Consider the following 27,651-nt stretch of genomic DNA (forward strand, 5'->3'; position numbering starts at 1 on the left):
CAAGGACTGTATTAATGCAATTGGAGCAGCCCCGCTCTTGTTCTATTGGCCTTTTGCGTCATTGGCCAAGGCCATGTAATGGAGCTTCACCATGCACTGGGTCCAGACTACTAGCACTTCCCTGTCCCTGTTCCTTGTGCATCACATACACCCTATACTATGTCTATCACCACACACATGTGCAGAGTAAGTCCAACAAGCCTGCCACTTCTCACTGACAGTACGGCGTGCCCCTGCAACTGCTTCTTCACTGGCACATCACTCAGGAACCTGCAGCAACAAAAGCATCCTTGGACCACAGAGCAAGTGTTTCTGTGTTGAGGCATATTCTTTGGCCATGGCCTTATCCCTCCCTGGACAAATAATGATAGCCCAAGGCAAAAATGCCTGGCCACACACTATTGGCAAGACATCCATGATTTCTATCAGTCAATGTGCACGTAAGTACAACTTTCTTCACATTAGTATATTCCTATAGCATTATTGCTCATGTATGTGCCTTTTGATGCACACACACATTACTAATTTTACTGAAGGATGCATCACATCATTCTTCAACACCTTGGAATACGCACACAAACCCTTTGTCAGTTTGCTGTGACAATGAGGTAGATGTCTACGACATCTGAGGAAGCCCCAATTGTTATGGGTGCCACAATGGGACAGCCACTGCAACAACCATTGCATTCCCCTCAGATGCAAAATACAGTGTCAAGCAGTCCCATATGTTCATGGAAGTGCAGAGCTAACAGACACCTGCATGACAATGAAATATGTAAATGGTGCAGTGAGAAGCACCACAGGAGTGTCAGGGACAGTGATGGTTTGAAGGTGTGTGGGTCTACATTATCTGTGACTATGTGTGATTGACTGTTCACAGATGTTTGTTAGTTGCTCTGCCATACCACTAGGATGACATGCTCACTCAGCCTAACAAGTTAACAGTATACAATGTTGTCCATTTACTGTAATGTACAAATCGCACTGACCAATGTTTTCCATCCATGTTAGGCAGGTGGACCTGCACCCTACATTGTGGGAGAGGTTGCGTGATTCGAAGACCTTGATGCATCCAGTAAGTGTCATCTTGTGCATCATGGGTGCTAATCCAGGTTTTGGTGTGAGTCAGTCTGTATTGTGGAATGCCATGAAAAATTGTTTTGGCTGACCAGTGATCTGATATCATTGGAGAATGAAAGGTGACAACATGTATGCTGGAATATTGTGCAATGATAATGGCTTGCATGTAGCTCAAGGGGCAACGTGTGCTGGCATGGAATTATGTGAAATGGGAATTGTCATGGATAGCCAGTTCGTCATTGGAGTCTACCATGATAGATCTCAGAGCAGCTGTCTATGTACATAGCATGCCTGTTTACAACCACTTTGTCACAGCAACTTTTTCACAGCACCATTGTTAGCACAGTGTCCCACGCATAGCTTACACTTAATGACCAGGCTGTACAGCTGTGGGTGACATCTGCAGCGGTCTCTAGGGGGCTTATGTAGGAGACACCTACACTATAGGTGCCTCAGACCCTTCAAACAGGATGAGTCTGTAGTACTGCAAGGAACCATATTGTGCTGCACAACAATCTGTAGTGTACACATTTAGTAGACAACTAACCTCCAGATGGTTGTGTGAAAAGTCTATGATTCTTCCCACACCAGATCTCAAGCAGTTTTCACAACATGGTCCTGCCACCATGATATTTGTGAGTGATGTAGGTTATATCACATATGCATATGATGTGAATGCTTTGAGTATACCTGGTACTTTGATGATGTCTGACATGCATGTGCACATGGTGTACAATGTTACTGGATAGTATTGCAGCACCCAATGAAGTGCCAAACTCACCGTGAGCCTAAGGGGACCCATACAGTAACCATGTGTGTGCCATTTATAACATGTAGCACTACATTGCACAGGGTAGGGGGCTTTAGTTCTGTAATGTGTTCTCAACTCTGATGTGCCGCTCAGGCTTAAAGCCAAACCTTCTGGGAAGTTTCAATCAATTGTTTATGTGGGCACATTATGGGCAATGGCGTGCCCCATTGTTGCGTATGCGCAGGTCAGGTCTTACAACAGGACACATTAGTGTTGATTAACCAAACCTTTGAATAGCAAGTGGAAAGTTACCTGACCCCCTATCATATGTCCCACACCATGCCTCCATGATAACTGGGCAGGCATTTGTGTTTCACCAAGTGTGGCGAAGTGATGCATTGCATGCACAACCAGCCTTATGCACAGGGACACAGGAAATCCAAACTTGTAGGGTTGTGTGATCCTTACAAGTTAGAAAACACAAATGTTGATCATGGACAATTTTGTCCACTCAGCTCCGGGCCCTGTTGTTTCAAGTGCACTTCCGTCATCCTAGTGACATGTGCATGGCACTAATGATGGCTGGTAAGAAATAGTCATAGATGAGGACTATGGGGCTGATTACAACTTCGGCGGATGGGATTACTCCGTCCCAAATGTGACGGATATCCCGCCCGCCCTATTACGAGTTCCATAGGATATTATGGACTTGTAATTCGGCGGGCGGGATATCCGTCACTTTTGGGACAGAGTAATCCCCTCCGCCAAAGTCATAATCAGGCCCTATGTCACTTTTGGGGAATGTGTGTTGGACTGTATGTGTTATCTGCAGTTGCAGTGTACATTATGGCCCTCATTATGACATTGGTGGTAAATCCCACTTACCGCCATGCTGACTGCCGCCAACATACCGCCACCGCGGCGGATATCTGCTTACCATATTATGACACACACATACCAATCTATCACTATACAGCCACAGACACAAGTCTGCCACATCAAAGGTCAGTGATAAACTGGCGGTATCCAAACCCACACCATTACGCCAACAGTACAACGCCCATCATATTATGACCCATGAATCACCACTGCGGACATTCAATGGTGGTAAACCATTGGCGGTAGATACCACTGAGCTCAAAATACACACACTCAAACAAAACAAATTCCACATTGGAAAATTCAAACAACACATACCTGACACCCATACACATACCACACCACTATAAAACACACACCTGCATCACCCACAACCCTTCACGACTACAAACAATTGCCAACAGAGAGAGAGACAGCAAGACCACTCACACAACCAGAGCCACATACCACCATCACCTATACACCACCCACGCACCTTACATCACACACCGCAACACATCACCCTACACACCCTCCCCCACACCACTCACACTACACCCATGACACCACAGCGACACCCTAGATTCTCTGAGGAGGAGCTAAGGGTCATGGTGGAGGACCTCATCCAGGTAGAGCCACAGCTATTTGGATCACAGGTGCAGCAGACATCCATTGCTAGAGAGATGGAGCTATGGAAGAGGATCGTGAACAGGGTCAACGTCGTGGGACAGCACTCCAGAACAAGGGATGACATCAGGAAGAGGTGGAACGACCTACGGAGAAGGTGCGTTCCATTGCAGCAAGACACCAACTCGCTGTACAGAGGACTGACGGTGGACCCCACCTCCTCTCCCATAACTAACAACATGGGAGGAGCAAGCCTTGGCAATCATGCATCCTGAGGGCCTGGCATGAGTAGCAGGAGCACTGGACTCTGGTAAGTCAGCTCTATATTACTACTATCCCCCTACCTGCATGCCATCACATACCCCCACCCTCACACTCACTCCCATTACTCCACCACCTCCCAGACACCCTACCATCACAACCCACTCATCCCAATGCCAAGCCCTGGATGCACCACAAATGTATGGACACCACTCACAGACCTACATGGACACCTACCACTAAAGCATGCACACTAGAGGGAAACAGCTAGCCCACCAAATAACAACTCACACAAGGCAAAGCTGCCCGGGCAATAACAACCATAGAGGGCAGCCCACCCATGCACAATATGTCACACACAGAAACAATAACACTGCATTTACATCCCCACCGTTATCCCAGCCAATGTCACCGGAGAAGAGGTGCCAGCAACATCCAGTTCTCCCACGGAAGAGGCCCACAGTGATGACAGCAGCTCTGGTAGCCTGGATCTGGGTGACCAACCTGGCCCTTCATGGACCTCCGGACAGTTGGTTACCCAGGCACAGTACCACACCACCACAGAGCCTACCCCCTCAGGAAACACCACCACAGCACCCACCCAGCGGGCCCATACCTCTGTCTCCAGGACATGTCAATCAGCAGTGTGTCCACCACTACAGGGACCCCATGCCACCCCACATACCCAGGGCAATCAGGGGCCTAGGGTCAGTGGGCACACAGTTCAGGGGACAGAGGAACAGGACAACAGGGAAGCTGGGAGGACTGCTGTGCGCCAGGGGGAGGACAGGCCCAGGGAACCGACTCTCCAGGAGTCGCTCGCCACAATCCTGGGAGCATACCAAAATTCCCAGGACACGCTGGGCCAGATCTTGGACTAGTTGCAGGAGAACATGCAGCTTCAGGAGGAACAGTACCTGGGGATCAGGGAGGACTTGAAGTCCATTACTACCACCCTGGTCTCCATTGCAGGGGTGCTGACAGACATGGCCAACAATATGAGGGAGGCAGTGTCACACCAGCGGGCCCCTGCCACTAGCCAGACTACTTACCAGCCCTCCACTTCCGCTGCCGCTAGTGGACAGGAGGCCCCGCCACAGGACCATCAGGCCACCAGCACCCCTCCCCCTGCAGAAGGAGAACCACCCCACAAACATTCCCTCTGATCCAAGCAGAAGCAAAAGACTATTGCCAAGACCCCCACCAGGAAATAAGACTATCCTTGTCACCCTTGTGTCCCACTCTGTCACCCTATCCACCTTGAACTGCCATTGCTCCCCTTCCTATGCCCCCTTGGCCAGTGCACCTGTGCTACCAATAGACTGGATTCCACCCTGGACTTTCCTCCATTATCCCCCAGCCCACTGCACTTCCCCCTTTTCGTCAGAGCACTGCAATAAACACACTATGAAAAAATACAAGTATGGAGCATGTCAAATGATTTAAGTATGTATTATTGTAACAAGGTTTAAACATTGCAATTCAACTGTACAGTAATGTTTACATAGGAAAGACCTGTAGGTGGCTGCAGTGAACACAGCAGGAGCAATAGTAGGGCACCAATATCTGCAAAAAGAAATGCCAAAGGGTTCAGTGAGTGGATATAGAAGTAGGAGTTCACAGCCTGCCCGTGACAATGTCAAACATTAAACTGCCAATGAAATGTGAAGTTACACTGTCTTACCTGTGTGTCATTGGAAGTATTGACGGATCACTGCTGTTCTGTTGTCCTCATCCTCTGCCACCTCATCTTCACTGTACACATGGTCCACTGCTGCCACACGGCCATCTCCAGCCTCCTCAACCCTCAGAAAAGGCACATGGTGTCTCAAGGCAAGGTTGCGCAACATACAGCATGGCATGATCTGGCAGACCTTCTTGGGTGAGTAGCATAGGGATCCACCTGTTAGATGGAGGCACCAAAACCTCACCTTCAGGAGGCCAAGTGTACGTTCAATTATCCTTCTTGTTTGACCATGTGCCTCTTTGTAACAGTCCTCTGGCCTTGTCCTGGGATTCCTCACAGGGGTCAGTAGCCATGAGAGGTTGGAGTAACCAGAGCCACGTGCAAATATTGAGGGACGACATTTAGACACACACTAACTCTTATGCCCCATACCATTTCCATACACCACCATCTACTGGGTGGGAACCAGGGCTCACTTATTAGTCACACCTGTGCCTCTGGAGTTGGCACATCACATTTGGGATGCTGCTATTCTCAGGATAAAAGCATCATGCACTGACCTAGGAAACTTAGCATTGACATAGGAGATGTACTGTTCTACCTAACACACCATCTGCACATTCATCGAGTGAAAACTTTTTCGATTTCTGAAAACCTGTTAATTTGGGTGGGGAGGGGTACACATGCAATATGTGTTCCATCAATAGCCCCAATAATGTTGGGGATATGTCCCATTGCACAGAAGTCAGCCTTCACTGAGGTCAAATCCTCCACCTGGGCAAAACGATGTAGCTGCACATGTGTTTAATCAGGGCAGACAACACTCTTGTCAGCACTATTGAAAGAAATGGAGCACTGATAGCACTTGCACAAGCGGGGGAATCCCAGTGGGGTGACGGAGGCAGATATCAGGCTCCAATTGGGCACACAGCTCTGTGATTGTGGCCCTGTCAAGTCTGTAGGTGAGGATGATGTGCCTGTTCTCCATTGTTGCCGAGTCCACCAGGGGTCTGTACATGGTGGGACGTCTCCATCTCATATTCATCCGCAGCGGTTGCAATCTATGGGGAAAAAGAGTGAGGAGCCGGTCATAATCTGTACATTGTAACCACTACAGTTCAAGGTATGATGTGATTTTTATAATTTATTAGTGGCATATGTCCTGAATGGACAATTGTGAACTGTGACGCAGTTAGGATCCATAGCCTGCCCCCCCTGAAATGGCATCTGACTGTCCTGTATGGAGGGACAGGTAGGAGTGAGGTAATTCCGCTGTCGTTGTGCGCAGGTCGGGAACTGCCGCGCAACTCCTCCTTGGTTATCATTGGGCCCTATGAGGTACAGTGGCCAATGGCGATGTACGCCGGTGGTGACGGTATACACCGCAGCGGACGTCACTGCCATTTTCTATCTGTTCAATCACTTGCTACCTGACCTTCAACAGGAGAGGACCTGCACTGCATGTGTCTGGAACATACCATGGCTCGTGTGACTGGGGAAAGGGCCACTGCCTTCACCTCGGCGGAGTTGGAGCGACTGGTGGATGGGGTCCTACCCCAATACCGACTGCTGTATGGGCCTCCAGACCAACGGGTGAGTACACTGTGAGCACGATGCATGGGGGATAAATGCATGGAGTGCTGTGTGTGAAGGCCTTGTGTATGGGGGGGCTGTTGGATGGGCCCTGGGCAGCGTGCAGCATGTATGCTGGGCCATGTCTGTGCATAAGGGGATGGGACGGGATATGGTGGGCTATGAGTGTAACAGGAAGGACGGTCTGACCAATACGTTTCCCTGTGTATATTTCCTCTGCAGGTCAGCGCCCATGAAAAGAAGGGTATATGGCGTGCCATTGCCAAGGATGTGCGGCCCCAGGGGTCTACGGCAGGCGGAGCACCCACTGTCGATAATGGTGGGAGGACATGAGATGCTGGGCACGGAAGATAGTGGAGGCCCAGCAGGGGATGGCCTACTAAGGAGGAAGGGGTTCCTGTCATACCCTGACCCCCCTTATGGCCGCATACTGGCGGTGGCCTATCCGGAGCTGGATGGGCGCTTGGGGGCAACACAGTAGCCACAAGGGGGTACGTACGCCTGGTAGAGTGGTATGCAGGTGGGGGATGTGTACCTGTGGGTGCCCCTAGGCCAGGCCTCACATTGCAGAGTAGGTTCCATGTTGGGCAGGGTTCTGATGTGAAATTCCTCCAACGTAGCTAGTAGGCATCCACTACTGGGCAGGGCTGTGTGGGTCCCAGGTATGCTGCAGTTGGCAGTATGTGTCCCTCCAGGATTCCCTGGTGACTAGCATTGTTACTGGTAGTTCATTGCCTAGTGTATAGGGCTGTTCCCTGTGTGTGAGTGTGTTGTGTACACCAACGGTGGTGTTGGTACAGTAATTTACCAAGTGTTTCCTTTGTCTCTCACCCCTTTCTGTTTTGTCATCCTTTTGTCATCCTTTCCATATGTGCATTAGCATCATCTGGCGAAGGAGCAGAGGCACCGGTGATGGAGGGAGCTGCATCCCACAGGACCCAAGAGGCAGAGTCCACCAACGGTGAAGGCACCAGTGGGACAGAGGGTGAGGGGAGCACCACAGCGGAGACTGGAGGGCACGGATACCTCCTCCGATGGAAGCTCACTGGTGGTGGTGGACACCTCTGTGCCCACCCCAGCTACAGGTACAGCTGCCACCCTGTACCAGCACTGCCCTCCCAGCAGCCCCTCAGTGAGTTGCCCTTGCCCGCTCATCCAGGAGGGTGGGCATCTCCTTCACCCCAGACACCTCAGGCCCTGCCCCAGTTAGCCCTGCTGCCCTGAGTGAGGAGGCTATTGACCTCATGCGCTCCATTTCTGTGGGGCAGTCAACCATTGTGAATGCCATCCAGGGGCTGGCAGCCCAAATGCAACAGACCAATGCATTTCTGGAGGGCATCCACACTGGCTTGGCAGCCCAAAAGAGATCAATCCAGGCTCTGGCCTCCTCCCTGATGGCAGCTATTGTCCCTCTTTCCACCACCCCCTCCAACTTCCTCTACTCAATCCAACTCCTCTCACCCCAACCTATCCCAAGCACACAGGCAGACGAGCATGCACACAGGACAACACACAAGAGTGGCACAGGCAAACACAAGCACCACACATCATCCCACAGGCACTCGCACAAACACCATCCAGATGCAGACATACCAACATCCACTCCCTTCACTGTGGCCTCCTCCCCGTCCTTCACCTCCATCCCAGTTGTGTCTACACTTACACCTGCAAGCACTACATCCTCATCCACTACCACATCACCAGTACACCTATCAGAGCACACACCTCACTGGCAGTCACCACCGCCACATCCATGCACACGTCCCCTGTGTCCACTCCCAATGTGTCTGTGCCCTCTCCTCCAAAAGTACACAAACCCAAGCATTCAGACACCCTACAGCCATCCACCTCACAACAGCATTCAGCCCATGCATCGGCACCCAAAATCAGCAGACAGACACCTCCTACAACCACTCCCTCTTCCTCCACTCCTAACCCATCTCCCTCTTCCCACCCCAATGTCCCTAAGAAGCTTTTTCTCTCCACCGTTGACCTCTTCCCTACCCCTCCTCCCCCCGTCCTTCATGTCTGGCCAGGGTGGGTAAAACCCAGGCAAGCACCTCAGCTACCCAGTTCATGGACCCAGTAGTGTCCACAGCAACTCCTGGTGGAAAAAGGTCCCGGGCACTAGGCAGCCACACTGAAAGTGTTGCCAGGAAGGGCAAGGAGCCACCCCCACCTGCTGCAAAGAAGGGAAAGGTGCCACCCAGCTGCTGAAAGGAAGGAAAGGTGCCACCTCCAGCTGCTGAAAGGAAGGGAAAGGTGCCACCCTCAGCTGCTGTAAGGAAGAGAAAGGTGCCACCCCCAGCTGCTGAAAGGAAGGGCAAGGATCAATCCCCAGCTGCTGACAGGAAGGACAAGGGGCCTGCACCAGCAGGTAGAAAGGACAAGGGGCCTGGTGCTGGGACTCAGTCGGAGCCCACACCACCAACCATTGTGGTGCAGCTGTCCAAGGCTGCAGGGGCTGGGCTGGAGCCTCCCCCTACCACCACCACCAGCCCCACTAGCAGCACTGCCACAAGCACCACCACCAGCACCACCACTAACAGCACCAGTTGCCAGCGGTCCGAGGCTGCAGGGAATGGGCTGGAGCCTCCCCTCCCCACTACCAGCAGCTCCATCAGAAGCACCACCACTAGCACCACCAGCAGCAGCAGAAGAAACAGTGGGCAGCTGTCTGAGGCTGCAGGGGATGGGCTAGAGCCTCCACTGCCACTACCAGCTGCTCCACCAGCAGCACCGCCACCAGCACCAGCAGCACCAGTGGGCAGCCGTCCAATGCTTCAGGGGATAGGCTGGTGCCTCACCTCACCACTACCAGCAGCAGCAGCAGCACCACTGCCACCACTGAACAGCCGTCACTGCCGGCGGACAGTGTGTAGTACTGCGTCCGTGGGCTGTTGTGCAGGCTGTCCCTGCAAATCCTGTGGGTATGACGCCAAGCTGAGAGACTGTGACCTTGCACTCCCTAAGTTCAGCATCACAGGGCATGATACCCCTTCTGAAACCAGTAGGTATGGCATCCACTCACCCCATCATCCTCAGGATGAAGATGACAGGGCACAATGCCCCCTCCAGACCCAGTGGAGAAGCCATCCACTCACCCCATCCTCCCCTGGATGGAGATCACAGGGCACAATGCCCCCTCCAGAACCAGTGGGTATTGCACCCACTCAGCCAATCCTCCCCAGGATGGAGATCACAGTGCACGATGCCCCCTCCAGAACCAGTGGAGAAGCCATCCACTCACCCCATCTTCCCCTGGATTAAGATCACATGGCACAATGCCCCCTCCAGAACCAGTGGGGAAGCCATCCACACACCCCATCCTTCCCAGGATGAAGATCACAGGGCACGATGCCCCCTCCAGAACCAGTGGAGAAGCCATCCACTCACCCCATCCTCCCCAGGATGGAGATTACAGGGCATGATGCCCCCTCCAGAACCAGTGGTAAAGTCAACCACTTGAGAGACTGTGGCCTTGCATTCCCCAAGATCAGCATCACAGGGCATGATGCTCCCTCCAGAACCAGTAAGTATGACACCCACTCACCCCATCCTCCCCAGGATGAGGATCACCGGGCACGATGCCCTCTACAGAACCAGTGGAGAAGCCATCCACTCACCCCATCCTCCCCAGGATGAAAACCACAAGGCACGATGCCCCTCCAGAACCAGTGGTAAAGTCACCCACCTCAGAGACTTTGGCATTGCACTCCCCAAGATCAGCATCACAGGGCATGATGCCCCCTCCAGAACCAGTGGGTATGGCACCCACTCACCCCATCATTCCCAGGATGAGGATCACAGGGCACGATGCCCCCTACAGAACCAGTGGAGAAGCCATCCACTCACCCCATCCTCCCTAGGATGAAAATCACAAGGCACGATGCCCCTCCAGAACCACTGGTAAAGTCACCCACTTGAGAGACTGTGGCATTGCACTCCCCAAGATCATAATCACAGGGCATGATGCCCCCTCCAGAACCAGTGGGTATGGCACCCACTCACACCATCATTCCCAGGATGAAGATCACAGGGCAAGATGCCCCCTCCAGAACCAGTGAAGAAGCCATCCACTCACCCCATCCTCCCCAGGATGAAGATCACAGGGCATGATGCACCCTCCAGAACCAGTGGTAAAGTCACCCACTTGAGAGACTGTGTCCTTGTACTCCCCAAGATCAGCATCACAGGGCACAATGCCCCCTTCAGAACCAGTGGGTAGGGCACCCACACCCCATCCTCCCCAGGATGAAGATCATAGGGCACAATGCCCCCTCCTGAACCAGGGGGTATGGCACTTACTCACCCCATCCTTCCCAGGATGGAGATCACAGGGCACAATGCCCCCTCCAGAACCAGTGAAGAAGCCATCCACTCACCTCATCCTCCCCAGGATGAAGATCATAGGGCATGATGCCCCCTCCAGAACCAGGTGTAAAGTCACCCACTTGAGAGACTGTGTCCTTGTACTCCCCAAGATCAGCATCACAGGGAACAATGCCCCCTGCAGAACCAGTGGTTATGGCACCCACTCACCCCATTCTCCCCAGGATGAAGATCATAGGGCACAATGCCCCCTTCAGAACCAGTGGAGAAGCCATCCACCCGCCCCATACTCCCCAGGATAAAGATCACAGGGCACAATGCCCCCTCCAGACTCAGTGGTAAAGTCACCCACTTGAGAGACTGTGGCCTTGCACTCCCCAGGACCAAGCACAGGGCATGTTGCCTCCTCCAGAGCATGTGGGCAAGTCAGTCACTTGAGAGACTGTGGCCTTGCACTCCCCAGGACTGAACAATGGGCATGTTGTCCCCTCCAGGACCAGTGGATTTGTTCCATCTGCCAGCTGAGGTACACCCCCGTTCTCTGTCCCCCTGAGGTGCCTCCCTATTTGCTAACCGATTCCCCCACAGTGTTCTCTCTGTGTTATTGCAGTAGTCAAGTGGGGCCTTGGACTTTGTAATGTGGCCCTGTGGCCCACGAACATTGAGGACTGGGCAGTGTCCCTTCATTTGTAAATATGTATATACTTTTAGATTTGGATGCACGTATTACTACTATATTTATTTTATTACACTCGCTTTGATCTATCGGTGTTGTCCTTGCATTATTCCTGAGGGGTATGGGGTCAATATGTTATGTTACTGCATCTGCTTGTGTGCATGGTGTTGGGGGTGGGGGTGTGTGTTGTGCGTGTGTGTGTCACTTTATTTTTCCTTCCCCCCTCCCATGTGTGCTAGGTGGCTGTACTCACTGCGGTCGTTTTCGCCGGCGTTGTTGTTCGTGGTGGAGCAGAACGTAGAACAGGATTGGGAATATATGCAGTTCAGGCTCCATGGCAGCGGGGTTCTTCCCTGAGTCTCCACAGGTGAGTCGTTTCCCTTCTGTGCAGCGGTTTCCTGTCACATAATACGGTGGGTGGAACATTGGCTTCTGCCTAGCTGTAGGCGGTTACCGCCGTGGTGCCTGTTGTTTCCGCCCTGGAGGTCAGTGTGGTAAAGTGGCTGTCTGTCTGAGCTGTTTCCTCCATGGTCATAATTTGGTGGTATTTTCCGCCATCCTGTTGGCGGTATTACCGCTGCTTTATCACCGGCCGCCAGGTTTGTAATGAGGGCCTATTTGTCTGTGCTACCTCCAACCAATGCTGATACTGATGCGTGCTGCTTCTCATGTTTCAGCTGCCAACATTACTGAGGCACAGAGGTGAGACTTTTATAGAAGGGCCGACTGGTACCACCACATAATGGAGGTTGATGATGCCTACTGCTGAATGGGCAGGGGATTCAGTCAGGAGAAAGCATCAGGGGAATGGCGTGCCTTTCCCCATGGGGGACATCCAAGACAGCCACAACCGGACACTGATGACAAGACATCAGGGGTGCAGGGGGTACCAGCTGGACCATAGCCATCAACATCTACAGTAACAGTGACAGTGCAGCTCCCACCACAGCCACCTGCAGCAGTAGTGCAGACTCAATTTGAGCAGGGCACAAGGAGGGACATCGGCCAGATTTTGGCAAGACTCACACAATTGGAGCAGGATGCTGCGGAAGACCACAAGTTGTTGACATCCATCAAGAATAAGTTAAAAAAGAGCAAGAAATTAACCCTTTACTTGTGATACGACATCCCAGTTCATTCCCCTCCCTTTTACATTTGTATATGGTTTATGTGGGGTTTTTAGATGTGTAGTGTTAGGTTAGTGTAGGGTAGGCATAGGTTAGGTTAAGTATAATGGGGTGGGGGGTTTTCTACATTTTTTCATTGTTGGGGGTTGGGTGGGAGATTATGTTGGGGTATTTGTGTAAAACAAATAAAAAAAAAATATAAATTTGTTTAGGTCGTAGGTTAGGTTAGTACATCTGTAGTCAGAGTTTATGTTGTCCTATCTGTATCTCCTCTCTTATGAGGGTGAGGGACACTGTTTAGAGTGTGATGTCACATGTGTAAGATACGTTTAGCATAGGTTAGATAGGTGTAGTAATAAGTTAAGGATAGGCTTTAGATTATAATTAGCGTGATGTTTTTGATATTAAATACTGTTCATCATTGCAAATTCAGTTTTGTATTTGATTGGGTCTGGGGCTTGAAATGAGTGCACTTGCCAAGTTGTGGGAATGGCCTAGGGTATGCTTATTGTCTTGATTTACCAGGTCTCCCATATGCATCCCCATTACCAAGGAGCTTACAGAATGGGAGCTACATACTGTCTACTAGTGCATACATTTGCCATCCTGTGTTCCAGCCATTCACAAAGTGTATTTTATCTTTATATTGGACAGGTAAACATGGTAATTCACCTGTAATTGGTGGGGTCCTGCTATTTCAATGTTGGTGAGTGTGGTACATCTGACAACTCCTAATTTTGGAACTGTATTCTGCAACACTGACAGGGGGCCATTACTGCTTTTCTTGTTCCACACAAATCAGTCGTACTAGTACTCCCATCTAGGTTACTTATTATTGATCGAGTAGTGAGCTATACATGCCGTATGTCCACTTCAAAGGATATGGGTCCCAAAGCATTTATTGTGCACAGTCAGTTGTTTGTTGCCACAACACCATCATTCAGCTTCCTCTTGTTTTGATCCTAGTGTGTGACTTAGGGGGTCATTCTGACCCTGGCGGTCACTGGCCGCCAGGGCCAACGACCACAAAAGCACCGCCAACAGGCTGGCGGTGCTTCCATGGGCATTCTGACCGCTGCGGTACAGCCGCGGTCAGAAACGGGAAACCGGCGGTGTCCCGCCGGTTTCCAGCTGCCCCAGGGAATCCTCCACAGCGGCGCTGCAAGCAGCGCCGCCATGGGGATTCCGACCCCCTTACCGCCATCCTGTTCCTGGCGGCTTTCACTGCCAGGAACAGGATGGCGGTAGCGGGTGTCGTGGGGCCCCTGGGGGCCCCTGCAGTGCCCATGCCAAGGGCATGGGCACTGCAGGGGCCCCCTAACAGGGCCCCACATTGATTTTCAGTGTCTGCCAAGCAGACACTGAAAATCGCGACGGGTGCCACTGCACCCGTCGCACGCCTTCAACTCCGCCGGCTTCCTCGTTGAAGGCGCTTTACCGCTGGGCCGGCGGGCGGCCTACTGGCGGTCGCCCGCCAGCCCAGCGGGAAAGCCAGAATGGCCGCTGCGGTCATTTGACCGTGGTGCAGTCATTCGGCGGCTCCCGCCGGGCGTGCGGTTACCGCCGCCGGCGGGAGTCGGAATGACCCCCTTAGTGTTTGACAGTCATTAACTCATGTAGTGATATTCTGTACACATTGACATAGATTGACACAATGAAAAACGTTTATCTGAGTAGATGGATCACAGTAAACGTAGAAATGCTGCATGTGTACAAGGTGCTTTATTTACAGGTACAATAGCTGTAGTGATTTCTGTGCAATATCCTTTTCATAGATCCCATGAGCCCAAAGCGCATATTATGCAGATAAAATCGAACAGAGCTTTAACTCCCCGAAGGAAATCTTTCTCCTGTTAAAGGAATTTACCTCTCCTCAGGCACACACAGACACTGTAGAAGCCTCGCATAAACATAATAATGACTTAGCTGGATTTTATCAGGAAAAAATTGCAGAGATCTATTCAACCTTCCAAATAGATACCCATAGTCCCCAGGCAGTAGATGAGGAGTGCTCCAAGGGTGCAGCAAGGTTTACATATATTCCTACACTCTCTCCTGAAGCAGTCTCTATACTATTGACCACCCTTAAATCAGTGTCTCCCCAGGATCCGGCCCGCCTTCAATCTTAGGATAAGGGGCTTCAATAATAGTCCCTGTGGTAACTGAGCTGCTGAACATGTCACTATCAGTCGGCACCGTTCCTCCACAATGGAAACAAGCAATTGTGAAGCCGTTGCTTAAGAAGTCCAGCCTGGATCCACTCATCCCTGGCAACTATAGACCAATCTCTATGCTGCCAGCCCTTGCCAAAGTACTTGAAATACATGTCAATACTCATCTTTCGAGTTTTTTGGAGGAAAATGACATTCTCCATCCGTCTCAGATGGGCTTTAGACCATTACATAGTACAGAATCTGCATTAATCGCAGTCACTGAAGAAGTTAGGAAGCGTGTAGATCAGGGCTTGGTCTCGGCAATCATGCTTCTCGATCTTAGTGCCACCTTTGACACGGGGAAGCACAATATTTTACTCCAGAGAATGAGGGAAAGTGGAGCCTCTGTTAGGGTTTGTACACAGCAAAGAGCATGTCCCCTCTCACTGCACTAGTGGGTTCTGTAATAGCTCCCTTTTAAACTTACTATTAAAAGCCTTTCTTGTTATTTCACCTTCCCCCCCCTAGGCTTCTGTGTATGTTGTTTAATGTGCTGTTTTGTTTACACATTGGGCCTTGCTTTTACCAAGGCTTCTTTAAAACACTCCTCCCTAGGCCATGTGTTAATCCAACTCATTTGCATAATAACTGAAACTCTGCACACCTTTCAAGACCATGTGCAGCATGTGAGGACCACACCCAGCTCTTCAAACCACACCCAGCTCTGCACACCTTCCAAGAACATGTGCAGCATGTGAGGACCACACCCAGCCCTTCAAACCACACCCAGCTGTTTGAGCCACACCCAGCCCTGTCTATAAAAGGCATCCCCCGAGCCTCACCCAGTGCTTGTGCTCGTCTACCTCCAGCTTACCTGAGAACAGATCCCTCGGCGCTGGCACTCCTGCTCTTTACAGACTTTCTTTGACTTCAATGGGCGCAGCTGCTGGCTCTTCCTTCTTCCGGTTTCCGGTTCCTCCTTGCCTCAGCCTCTCTCCTACGAGTAACCTGCAAAAGAGAAAGAAGACAAGGTTAGACTGATCAGTATCTCTTGCCAGCAACAAGTAAGTGCAAAACTTTTTATTACCTGAGGAAGCTTTGACGGCAATTTCTGGATTCGTGTATAGACAGTTTGAGGCGAAGTGCCTTCCACGAGCATTGTGATTCAGGCTCTTTGTTGCAGGAGTATTTTGCGGAACTTTGTGAAGCGGACATTGTTTTTTTTTATGGAACTTTTGGGAATCGAACAGTGAAAACCATTGACAGCAAGGCAAACAGTAAATCAAGGACTTGCACAAATTACATGCTGTATTTTGATGTAAAAGTACAGTATTTGTTTTATAAAAGATTCTGGAAATATGGGAAAAGTGAGTCTACTATTGGGAATTTAGGCTTTAGTTATATTATGATGAATGTTTGATATTGGTAATTCTGATAACGGTATTTGTTTAATGTTTTAGAAGCTTTACAGTAATAGAAAACACATCCCAGAGCAGTAACACATTCCAAACCTGGAAACTAGAGACCAGGATCCAAGAGGTACTTTTAGAAGAGAATTTCTAATAAATAAAGGGATAGTCAGGAACCCATTTAGGAATAGGTTGCACTTATCTGTTCTTTGTTTATGTTTCATTAGGCACCAGTTTCTACAGAAGTCAGAAAGGGCCGCAGATTTGTGCAGCACTTCAACAGTGGAAACGCAAGAACGGTGTTGTCTTTTTATTTTTTATTTTATCCACTTCCCCCCTTCCCTTGAGCTTCTGTTCTTAGTGCACTGTTTTAAAAACTAGTGTGCTGGAACAAGCAGTTTCAGGGTGGGGTCGGATTGTCTTCAACCTCCATCAGAACTGAACAAGAACTCAGGTGAGCTGGGCTTTGACAGAAGCACAAGCCTTAAAAAATTTCAGTTCTGGTGGATGATGAATACCGGGGAAGAAATAGAGGGCATTGACGTCACGGATATGGCGCTGGCCCTAAATGAGGACTTGGCTCATAATGAATCAGTGTCTGGCATCTTGCAACATATGCAAGAGGAAATAGAGAGATTAAAGATGGAGAATACCTCTTTAAAACAGGATTTAAGCAGGTATAAATTTAGGGGATCTCAGTGGAACACAGCTTCTACGCCTTTGTTTAAAACCTCCTCAGAGACAGGGGCGCCATCAAAACATACAACTTTGCCTTCCCCAGTTGAGGTTACTGTTAATGTTCCTAATGTTGTGCCCTTAGCAGCACCTGAACGTTTTCATGGAGATAGTAACAAATTCCATGTTTTTATCAATCAATGTCAATTACACTTCATTTGTAAGCCACAACAGTTCCCTACTGATGATACGAAAGTGGCATTCGTCTTGTCTTATTTGGGTGGCACAGCAGCCAATTGGTCAATTCCTTTCGTGGATAGAGATGATCCCATCCTCCATAATTGGAATCAATTTAAACGTACCATGACCAGCCTTTTTGCAAAACACACTTTCATGCAGGCAAGTGATAATGAGCTTTTAAATCTTAAACAAGGTAACAAGGATTTATTGACCTATCTCACTAGTTTTAATCGTTTACTCACCGAGACACAGTGGCCAGAAGAAAAGCGTGTCTCCCTTTTTTATAAAGGTTTGAGAGACGAGTTAAAAGACGCGCTGGCTCATATCGTTGATTTGCCAAAAGACTATTCGGACTTTGTAGATTTAGTTGTGAAATTAGAACATAGACTAGGAGAAAGAAAGAGAGATAAATACAAACTGGAATCACGGTTAACTTTTATTAGACATGAGAAGAAAGACACAGATAATAAACTCCCTGAACCAGAGCCTATGCAAATAGGGACACTCAGAGGTCCACTCACATCAGAGGAAAAAGAAAGAAGGAGAAAATTTCAATTATGTTTATATTGTGGCAGGGCAGGTCACTTTGCCAGAGAATGTCCAGTAAAGTCTAAAACTCCACGAAAGGGTGCTGTTTCCTCCACCTCCTCAACTGAATCGGGAAACGATTAAGCTCGACAAGGGGAGAGGTTACTTGTTCGAGAAAACATCTTAATCAAACCTCTAATGCTGCACCCTTCAGGGTACCGCACATACCTAGACATTTCATAATTCAGGTCGTTTTAATTGTTACTACCCAAGTGAGGCATTCTCTCCCTGTCCTACTGGACTCAGGCGCAACAGGAAATTTTGTGGATAATAAGTTAGCTGAAATCTTAGGACTTCCTATGTGCCTAAAGCCTTGTCCAGAAGCAGTATGTGCAGTGGATGGGTCAGAATTGACCTCTGGATTAATCACAAAACAAACAAGTCCACTTGTTATGGTCTGTCAGAACGGGCACACAAAGGTGATTAGCTTTAATCTAATAGATACTCCTAATTTTGGTTTGATTCTCGGGGTACCCTGGTTAACAACTCATAACCCAAAAATTGATTGGGTGAATAGAACTGTTACTTTGGATTCCTCTTTCTGTAGAACCAATTGCTATCAAGAAGCAGGTACAGAACAGAGCACAGTATTACACTGTGCTAGTGTTACACAAGATGAACCAAGTCTCCCTCCTGAATATTCTGACTTTAAAGACGTCTTTGATCCAGTAAAGGCTAGTGTGCTGCCCCCACATCGGTCTTATGACTGCCGTATAGATCTTATCCCAGGGGCCCCTTTACCTAATAACAGAGTATATGCTTTGACTGACGAAGAAACCAAATACTTAAGAACCTACCTAGATGACCTGCTACAGTCTGGGTTCATCCGTCATTCCACATCTCCGGTGTCATCTCCACTCTTTTTTATCCCGAAGCCGGATAAATCCCTGCGCGCGTGTATCGATTATAGAGGACTAAATAAGGCTACAATAAAGAATAAATATCCTCTTCCTCTAATACCTGTGTTGTTGGATCAATTAAGACATTCTACTGTATACACTAAACTAGATCTGCGGGGAGCTTACCACCTGGTCCGAGTAAAAGAGGGGGATGAGTGGAAGACAGCTTTCAAGACAAAGTTTGGTTTATTTGAGTACACAGTAATGCCCTTTGGGTTATGTAATGCCCCTGCGGCCTTTCAGTTCTTTATAAATGAGGTCCTACACGAATTCCTGGACGTTTGTGTCATAGTATACATAGACGACATCCTCATTTACTCTAAGAACTCAGAAGAACATACCCAACATGTTCGTGCAGTATTATCAAAGTTAAAAGAAAATCATCTTTTTGCTAAGTTAGAAAAGTGTACTTTTAATGTCAGCAAGGTGGACTTTTTAGGATACTGCCTGTCACCTCAAGGAATAACTATGGATGTAAAGAAAATCAGTGCTATTGCTGATTGGCCAGAACCATCCTCTGTAAAAGATATTCAGAAATTTCTGGGTTTCGCCAATTTTTATAGGAGGTTTATTGCACATTTTGCAGACATTGCGTCCCCAATAACTACCTTGTTGCGGAAAGGGCAACGATTTCTTTTGACTGATGAGGCGGCACACGCCTTTCAACTCCTAAAACAAAAGTTCACTTCAGCCCCAATTCTGAAACATCCTGATCCTGACTTGCCCTTTTTTGTTGAAGCGGATGCTTCACAAGTAGCTTTAGGAGGAGTTCTCTCTCAACGAGATGCAGTAGATGGCCAGTTACATCCTATAGCCTTCTATTCCAAAAAGTTATTGCCAGCTGAACAAAATTACACTGTGGCTGAAAGGGAACTACTAGCTATCAAAGTAGCCTTTTCAGAATGGAGGCACCATTTAATGGGAGCCAAGTACCCAGTTACAATCTTTTCTGACCATAAGAACCTACAGTTTTTTGGATCACTTAAAGCACTAACACCACGTCAGATGCGCTGGTTAAATTTTTTTAGCACATTTGACTTTGTTATAACCTATAGACCAGGTGCACAACAAATTCAATCTGATGTGTTATCTAGATACGGACATACCTCAGACATGAAACAAGATAAAATAGGAGAACCCATTATTCCTCCCCAAAAGTTGTTGGCACCAGTACAACAGAAGGATTTCATCACAGATCTATATAATGCACACATGCAAATAGCACCTCAGGATTGGTTAAAGGATTCCCATAACACAATACAACGAGGTTTATTGTATCACGACAACATGCTGTTAGTGCCCACCTCTGAATTACAAACACAGGTGATAATTTGGCATCACGCCTCACCGTTGGCAGGTCATCCTGGTTGGGTAAAAACCCTGGAAAATGTGCAAAAACACTTTTGGTGGGACACTATAAGAAAGGACATTAAGCAATTTGTCACTACCTGTCCAATTTGTGCAAGACATAAATCTTCTCATAAGGCTCCTGACGGCTTGTTAATACCAATGCCAACACCCAAACAACCTTGGCACACTGTGAGCGTAGACTTTATTGTAGGTTTACCACCTGTAAAATCCTTCACAACAGTGTTGGTTATAGTGGATTTTTTATCTAAAATGGCACATTTTGTACCATTACGGAAATTACCCTCGGCGGCAGAATTTGCCGATATTTTTATAAGGGAAATTGTGCGTTTACATGGTTTGCCAAGCAAAGTGGTGTCAGACCGAGGGAGCCAGTTCAACTCCAGATTTTGGAAAAAATTATGTGAAAAACTGAAAATAGATGTGGCCTTATCCACTGCTTTCCACCCAGAGACAGATGGACAGACTGAACGACTGAACCAAACCTTACTTCAAACGCTACGTTGTTTATTGGCTGATTATTCTAGTGAATGGTTGGAAGCTCTTCCTGTAGCAGAGTTTGTTTATAATAATACTGAGCATTCAGCTCTACTTTGCTCACCATTCTATTTCTTGCAGGGGTATCATCCAAGAGCTATACCCATTTTGTTAGAAGATTCCCTGTTGCCTACAGTAACGGATAGACTAACGAGGTTAGGTGACATACAAGACAAAGCCAGGAAACATTTATTAAAGTACAAGGAAAGCATGAAAAGACAAGCAGACAAACACAGGTCTGAGGCCCCAATGTATAAAATTGGTGACAAGGTATGGCTCTCCACAAAAAACCTAAACATAGAGGGATCTTGAAAGCTGCAACCACGTTTCATTGGACCCTTTAGTATAACTGCCATAGTAAACCCGGTAACAGTAAAATTAGATTTACCAAAAGAATATCCAGTACATACTACATTCCATGTGTCCTTGCTTAAGCCGTACAACTCAAAAACCCGACCTGAACCACCACCTCCACCCATACCAATTAAGGGAAATCTGGAATATGAAGTGAAAAGCATAAAAGACTCAAAAAGAATTAGTGGACGTCTGTTTTATTTAGTAGAATGGAAAGGATATGATGAATCTGAGAATTCATGGGAACCAGCATCATATGTACATGCCCCACAGCTGATTAGACAGTTTTATTTAAAAAATCCAGGAAAACCCCGTCCTGTAGGAGGGCCTTTGAGGGGGGCAACTGTTAGGGTTTGTACACAGCAAAGAGCATGTCCCCTCTCACTGCACTAGTGGGTTCTGTAATAGCTCCCTTTTAAACTTACTATTAAAAGCCTTTCTTGTTATTTCACCTTCCCCCCCCTAGGCTTCTGTGTATGTTGTTTAATGTGCTGTTTTGTTTACACATTGGGCCTTGCTTTTACCAAGGCTTCTTTAAAACACTCCTCCCTAGGCCATGTGTTAATCCAACTCATTTGCATAATAACTGAAACTCTGCACACCTTTCAAGACCATGTGCAGCATGTGAGGACCACACCCAGCTCTTCAAACCACACCCAGCTTTGCACACCTTCCAAGAACATGTGCAGCATGTGAGGACCACACCCAGCCCTTCAAACCACACCCAGCTGTTTGAGCCACACCCAGCCCTGTCTATAAAAGGCATCCCCCGAGCCTCACCCAGTGCTTGTGCTCGTCTACCTCCAGCTTACCTGAGAACAGATCCCTCGGCGCTGGCACTCCTGCTCTTTACAGACTTTCTTTGACTTCAATGGGCGCAGCTGCTGGCTCTTCCTTCTTCCGGTTTCCGGTTCCTCCTTGCCTCAGCCTCTCTCCTACGAGTAACCTGCAAAAGAGAAAGAAGACAAGGTTAGACTGATCAGTATCTCTTGCCAGCAACAAGTAAGTGCAAAACTTTTTATTACCTGAGGAAGCTTTGACGGCAATTTCTGGATTCGTGTATAGACAGTTTGAGGCGAAGTGCCTTCCACGAGCATTGTGATTCAGGCTCTTTGTTGCAGGAGTATTTTGCAGAACTTTGTGAAGCGGACATTGTTTTTTTTAATGGAACTTTTGGGAATCGAACAGTGAAAACCATTGACAGCAAGGCAAACAGTAAATCAAGGACTTGCACAAATTACATGCTGTATTTTGATGTAAAAGTACAGTATTTGTTTTATAAAAGATTCTGGAAATATGGGAAAAGTGAGTCTACTATTGGGAATTTAGGCTTTAGTTATATTATGATGAATGTTTGATATTGGTAATTCTGATAACGGTATTTGTTTAATGTTTTAGAAGCTTTACAGTAATAGAAAACACATCCCAGAGCAGTAACACATTCCAAACCTGGAAACTAGAGACCAGGATCCAAGAGGTACTTTTAGAAGAGAATTTCTAATAAATAAAGGGATAGTCAGGAACCCATTTAGGAATAGGTTGCACTTATCTGTTCTTTGTTTATGTTTCATTAGGCACCAGTTTCTACAGAAGTCAGAAAGGGCCGCAGATTTGTGCAGCACTTCAACAGTGGAAACGCAAGAACGGTGTTGTCTTTTTATTTTTTATTTTATCCACTTCCCCCCTTCCCTTGAGCTTCTGTTCTTAGTGCACTGTTTTAAAAACTAGTGTGCTGGAACAAGCAGTTTCAGGGTGGGGTCGGATTGTCTTCAACCTCCATCAGAACTGAACAAGAACTCAGGTGAGCTGGGCTTTGACAGCCTCAGGCAATGCCCTGAATTGGTTTGCCACATTCTTGGAAGCAAGATCATTTCAGTTTTTGGACTGTTCCTTTTATTTAAGCTGTTTTAAGAGTAAGTGGGGGGTGCCTCAGGGCCCTTCTTTGAGCCCTACATTATTTAATATCTATATGGGCCCTCTGGCAAAAGTAGTGGAGCCCTATGGACTCTCTGTAGTGTCATATGCAGATGACACCCAGCTTGTGGTATCCTTTTCTACCGATCAGAACCCAACCAATTATTGGCTCATTCCTTGTCTACAGGCAATCTCCAAATGGATGTCCAGCTGTAGACTTAAGTTGAACAGAGACAAGACAGAGGTTATGTTTCTGGGTCACCTGGCAAAACCAAACTTAAGCTCCCCAGTCTTACAACCATTAGAAGATCTTCCATTGCCCAAAGAAAGCATTAAGAGTCTGGGTGTATGGTTTGATCCATGGTTGACAATGGATCATCAAGCGAAAAAAATATGCTCCTCCTGTTTTGGCATACTCAGACTTCTTGACTTCTTAGAAAGATTTCCGAAATACTTCTGTTCATTGCAAAGAGGCTCATCATACAGGCCTTAATAATCTCTCGGCTGGATTATGAGAACGCCCTGTTTCTTGGTGCATCAAAATATGTAATGAAGAAATTGCATGTGGTGCAGAACATTGCTGTCCACCTTCTCTTCAACCTACCCAGGCATGAATCGGCCAGATCAGCTTTATGAACGTTGCACTGGCTTCCTGTGGAGCAACGGATACAATTTTAATCTTTATGTTACATTCATAGAGCGTTATATGACAAAGGCCCACCAATATGGCGAGCCCTGGCTCCTTTTTACAAACCTACCAGACATCTTAGATCATCCTCCATGGCCCTAGCTGTCATCCCCCCAATAAAAAAGGCCAAATGAAAAGGAAGATCAATATTGTATCTTGGAGTTAGACTCTGGAATTCATTACCACTGAATCTACGTCAAACCAGCCATGAACTGTCGTTCCGGCGACCATTAAAAACTTGGTTATTTTAGTTTGTGTCCCAAAGCTGTATATAGAAAGGTTTTTCTCTATAGCACTGGGAGGCCTTCGGGTAGCTATGCACTCTATACATTTTCATAACATATCATAACATAACATGAGTGAATTTTTGCCATATGTAGCACAGTCGGAGTCCAGGGCTGAGGGACATATTATCAGACATGGTTAGGTGTAGAGACAATGACAGCACGTAGCAGACATTTCTACAGTGGTGAGATGAAGAGGGCACATTTCATGCTGTCTCAAAACTGACATGATCTTAAGCCCAGAACTAAGGAGGAACTGTCTGTGTGACACAGACAGGTAATACCAGGTGCTTTCAAATGTGAATGTTTTTCCTTCTGCATCTTCATCCTCTGGTATGTGTGGTGCCTCCTGAGCCATGGCTGATGCTGTTGTAGAGGTAGAGGGGGCCACACACACTTCAGGGGATAGGGATGTGAGTTCAAAGGACCCGGCAGCTGCCATTTGTGGCAACACATAAGGCATCGCTGCTGCAAGAGGAACTGCTGATTCTTCGAGACTGCTACAACATCACAGTGGTAGGCAGCCAAGTTCTTATTTAGGAAGGCCACTTCACACTGTATGGAGTCCAGGCTATTCTAGATGCTGCCGGCATTTTGGGAGGGCATTTGTCATAGCCTCTCCTTCATGCTAGCAGCTATGTCCGCCAGAGACTGCTGAACTCCTCATAGCGGGGAGAGGGTGCCTCTGATGGCAACTGAGTTGTCATTATTTGGACTGAGGCACGTCCGCACTTCCTCATGGCTGTCTGCCATGGTCTCCATCCCCACCCGAACCTGCTTTGCCAGCTCCCGCTGGACTCCAGGTGCTGTCCTCTGAAAGCTAATCTCTGGGTCCTCGGAGTCTAGGGCTCTGTGTGTACTGGCTGGTAGAGTGTGTTGTTGGCTGGGTGGTTCCTGTGGAGACCCCGCAATGCTGTGTGTTCTCCCTGCGACTGGAGGTGGTGTATGGAGTGCTCCTAGGACATCCTGAAGGGTCTGTTCTTTGAGGGTTGGCATCTGGTCATCCATGTCATCAGGGAAATCCAGGACAGGCAGGTCGGCAGGAGGTAAGCCATTATCCTCTGCAATAGGATAGTATAAAATCAATATTGTATTGCATCAGCCGTAGACATGGGACATCATGTATCTGCCACTGGAGGCTCACTGACATGTCACTGACCCAAAATTATGGTTGCATTTATATGTAACATTGTGCATCACACATTGGTCAAGCTCACTAGTAATGGAATATGATGAAGCGCAACGTTGCACTCCGAGTGCAGGTCCCTGCTGCATCCATTGTACAATGCAGGGATGCACCGTAGTCATTTGCACACGGGGCCCCCTTGTGTTGTCCCCTGCTCTGGCACTACATAGAGCTGCCTAGCACCAACAGACGCATCCTTGCACCATTGTGCAAGTATGTCTGCGTTGCAAGGTTTGATTGTTTCTGCGTGGGAAGGTGTCCGTTCTTGCACATACACAAACACTCATGGCAATTTGGCTCCTCTGTGTGTGCTGCAGAATGCAGCACACATATTAAAAAACGGGAAATTAATTTATGCCTCCTGATTGGGCCTTGCTGGCACCACCCCTGGGTTGGGCTTAGATTTTCACGATGCTACATGTTCACTGATACTTGTAAATCTAAGGCAGAGCCCAAATGCAATGGGTGTTGCAGTGGGTGTACCACTGCAACACCCATTGCGTAGTGACACTTCCTCTGATTTATTACTAATTGTATTCTGGACACTGCCCCAGCACCAGTCCAGGGGTGGGTTTTGCATGTCATGATCCAGGAGTGATGCTTACATTAGTACTCCATTTCTTGCTTTTACTATGTGTGCTGCATTATACAGCACACAGACTAAGAGCAAATCACACTTTCAGGTTGTTGTTGTGCAGGACGGAGTTCCTTTCAGCACAGACACATTTTCACCTTCAATGCAGCCATCCTTACACTGTGGTGCAAGGGTGGCTGCACTGTCGCACAACATCTGATTACCACTTGTGCAGGGAAGTATACAGGGGAGCAGTAATATACAACGGTAATGTATATGGTGCATCCCTGCCTTTTCTAATACAATAGTGCATTATGCTGCCTAATTTTGCACAGCAGCACACACCATCATTTTCTGTTTAATCTAGACCTCTAACTTGTCAAATGTTGAGATTACAGCCACTTTTACAGCTTTACACATGATGTTTCCATACATGCACAATGTGTTGTATGGATTTATTTTGTTACCATCCCCATGTGATGCATATGGCTGTGTGTGAGCTGTTGTGGGTTCAGCCTGTATGTCTTGTGTTCCACAGGTAGCAAGCTTTAGAGCAGATATTTACTCATTTGGCATGGCTCAGGGCAGCTGCAAGATGTGTTGCAGTACACTGCAACAGTTTCGATACGCTGTGAGGTGCCATATTTTCCTGTATCCTGTATAGCCCTGCAATTCCCCCTGTGCCTGCTCAGATTAGTGCTCTTTGCACCAACACTGGAGTTGTTGCAGCACAATGACTGACAAGGTGGCTGCCTTGAAGTGATGATTTGTTCATGTGCAGGGAGGTGTTCCTTCCTGCATATGCACATCTTATTTTTTTTGGGGGTGGGCATGGCATTTTAATGTGTGCTGCAAGATTCAGCACACATGAGTATAGGCAATGTGACATTTAGGGGCATATTTATACTCCGTTTGCGCCGAATTTGCGTCGTTTTTTTCGACGCAAATTCGACGCAAAACTAACTCCATATTTATACTTTGGCGTTAGACGCGTCTACCGCCAAAGTTCATGGAATTAGCGTCATTTTTTTGCGTGAACACCTTCCTTGCGTTAATGATATGCAAGGTAGGCGTTCCCGTCTTAAAAAATGACTGCGATGCTATTGCGTCGGATTTATACTCCTGGGCAAAAATGACGCCCGGGAGTGGGCGGGTCTAAAAAACCTGCATTTGCACCGGATTTTAGCGCCTGGGTCAGGGCAGGCGTTAAGGGACCTGTGGGCTCAGAATGAGCCCAGAGGTGCCCTCCCCTGCCCCCAGGGACACCCCCTGCCACCCTTGCCCACCCCAGGAGGACACCCAAGGATGGAGGGACCCACCCCAGGGGCATTAAGGTAAGTCCAGGTAGGTATTATTATTTTATTTTTTTGTGGCATAGAGGGGCCTGATTTGTGCCCCCGTACATGCCACTATGCCCAATGACCATGCCCAGGGGACAGAAGTCCCCTGGGCATGGCCATTGGGCAAGGGGGCATGACTCCTGTCTTTGCTAAGACAGAAGTCATTTCAATGGGGGATGGGCATCGTTAAAAAATGGCGCAATTCGGGTTGTGGCGCTTTTTTTGCCTCAGCCTGACTTGCACCATTTCTGGATGCCCATACGCCATTTTCCCCCTATGCCGGCGCTGACTGGTGTACGTCGTTTTTTTTAACGCACACCAGACAGCGCCGGCGGCTAACGCCGGCTAACGTCATTCAATAAATACGGCGCCCCCATGGCGGTTCAGAATGCCGTTAGCCGGCGCTAATTTTTTTGACGCAAAACTGCGTTGGCGCAGTTTTGCGTCAAA

This window comes from Pleurodeles waltl, chromosome 1_2, assembly GCF_031143425.1.
Source record: "Pleurodeles waltl isolate 20211129_DDA chromosome 1_2, aPleWal1.hap1.20221129, whole genome shotgun sequence".
Classification (NCBI taxonomy): domain Eukaryota; kingdom Metazoa; phylum Chordata; class Amphibia; order Caudata; family Salamandridae; genus Pleurodeles; species Pleurodeles waltl.